We start from the raw sequence: 2,818 nt of genomic DNA, 5'->3' as shown, positions 1-2,818 counted from the left end.
ATTCATAATTTCCTTAATTTTATTTGTTTCACAAATTCTAAAAGTTTATTACCATCATCCTCCTACTTATATGTTCTAATTTTTCTCAGATACTTGTGAGAAAAAAGAGATACTTTGATGCTTCAGAAGTAGAAAGGCTGTCTATATAAGATTTTAAATTTTCATATTAGTCACTTGCATTGAGACAATATAAGATTATGCATACGTGTACAATAACAACGAAATGGAATCTGAATCAAAAAGAATTTGGATGAAAATTGCATTCCCTTTATATATATATATATAGGAATGGAGCCTAAAAGTTATTTTTAAGGGGGCCAACATTATATATATAATTGATTCAATACATTATTTAGTTACACTTATTTTTCTATATATTTCTTATTTCTTGTGTATTTTGAAGGGTCAATATTGTATATTTAAAAATATCATAATAGAGTGTAATAAAACTAAATTTTTTTAAGGGTGCTAGTACTTTAAAAAAATTTTGAATCTATAATGAGAAATAAATAATTCTAATATTTAACATTACTTATATCTTAATAAAATAATAAAGTATGGAATTTTGTCATTCTATCTCTTCATTTAGCTGGAGGAGCATCATCAAGAGTGAACCAAGAATCAGTTAACCATGAGTTGCACAACACCAATACCATCTTCAAATATTATTATTGACCAGCTTCATCTTCTTCATCCGCTTCCTATGATCCAGTCAATCTCACCTCTTCTCTATCCTTATCACCTTCCTATAGACGAACTTTAGCTTCTAAAATAGACAACTTGGTTGAAATTTCACACATCCTTGATGGCGCACAGGTTAAAGAATCTCTTCTTCCTCTGATAAGTCTATATAATATTTACAGGCTCTCTGAATCTTTTATTAGAAGCATTAGAACTCTTATATCCTCCAGAAGAATGGCTACCAAGAAGTATGTTCAGACTTCATGTCTAGATCAGTGTGCTCTTAAATCCACAACTGTAGAACAGTATGTGACTCTTGAAATTCCACCAGTCCTTATTGATACACTTGAATTGTATAGATGTTTTTAAGTACAATTGTATACTATCTCATGGCATTTAGGTAAGTAATCTCATGCATAATAGTTAATTTCATTAGTTTTTGTCATTTCTATTGTTAAGATCTTAATTCCATATTTTATGCATCATTTCAGGTGTTTTAGTGAAGTCACAGAGCATAGTAGTGAAAAGGGAAGCTTGGAGGGATCAAAAGATTCAGAATTGCTGTTGATACAAAGTACATGGGTCGTGTAAGTAAAGCCATAGACCCGTGTAACCTTCTGCCAGAAGAAAGCCAGAGAGCCAATAGAGAAACAAAAGTACACGGTTCGTGTAATTGGACCTGTGTAATCGGCATAGACTCGTGTAAGTCTCTGCCGGGCACAAGATTGAAGAACTTTCTGAGAACAAAAGTACATGGCCCGTGTAACCAGGCCGTGCAGCCAACGCAGACCCGTGTACATCTTTGTGCCAATGCATGACTCCGCAATTCTGCTCCAGTGTCGTGTAGTGACACACGGATCGTGTACTATGCGGTAGCCAGTTTTATAACCCTAATTCCCGCTCTTATTTTCTGATTCAAATTAGACTCCTAAAGCTTTTTGGACTCAAAATGACCAACCCTAGAGTAGCCATTATAAATAGAAGTAGAAAACATCAAAAAAAAGGGAAGGAGGAGAAAAATCTTTTTTTTTTTTTTTAATCTTTTGACAGCACTTTTTAGGAGTTTAAAAGAGGATTCGCCTCTGAAGTCTCACCAGCCGTCTTAAGGAGAAGAATATCAGTATCAAGAGGAGTCTTCCAGCCGAAGTTTCACAAGATCAAAGTTGCAAACCCTCTTTGATTCTTTCATTCCATTTCCTTAGACGGATGTTTATCGCTTTATTTCTTCTAGAAAATTTCTTTTTACTATCTTTATTTTTGTTTATCATGATGTTTGCTGAACTCACCATGAGTGAGTAGTTTTCATATTCTAGAATTGGGAGAGTAATGCTTGTAATCATTATTATAGATGAACATTAAGCTTTATTTATTGGATTTGAGATTTGTTTCTTGATTTAATTTCTTATGATCTTAATGCATGATGTGTGTTGGTACCCACTTAGTAATGATTATAGATATTAATTGAAGGACTGAAAGGTGAAGATTAATATTAGAAAATCAAGATTTTGAACCTAGAAATTCTAATCTAAACATAGGCTGATACCTTTGTGGAGTTTCAAAATTGGTCAAAGACCTTAAAGGATTTTAATTAATTTGATCGCCACGAAAGTCGGGTTTAAGTTAATTAGAATACACCCTAGGTGCCTTGAGAAAGGACTTAGGATACCTTATGATTAATTTCCATCAAGGCAAACAATTCTCAATTCAGTAAATAAACAAGATAACACCCATAGTAAAATTCAAGTATGAAATCTTAATTCCGGAATTGTTCCAAAATAGATTACTTCATTTTATCATTTTAGTTTTTAAAATAGACAACTTTCATGTCACACCTTATCCCTTGTAAGGCACGACATGTTCCCGTAGCATACCTAATGAATTATCGAACTCCACCTACTGATAACCCATTAGTTATGCTACAAACGATTTTAAAACAAATCATAACTTTTTATCTTATCAATTCTTTTGAGGAAAACTGCATGACAATAGTTAAAATTCTATGTAAGCATTCATTGGAAATAATGAAAGACTAAATATTGCAAAAGTTACATTTTCATAAGTCTCAAGGTAAAATACAAAATAGTTACAAACTCAAAATGTGATAGCAATGCAGTACTTTTTAATACAAACTGCTTAA

Source organism: Hevea brasiliensis, chromosome 3 (assembly GCF_030052815.1).
Source record: "Hevea brasiliensis isolate MT/VB/25A 57/8 chromosome 3, ASM3005281v1, whole genome shotgun sequence".
NCBI lineage: Eukaryota > Viridiplantae > Streptophyta > Magnoliopsida > Malpighiales > Euphorbiaceae > Hevea > Hevea brasiliensis.
The sequence above is the reverse complement of the archived record's forward strand: the minus strand, read 5'-3'. Positions refer to the sequence as shown.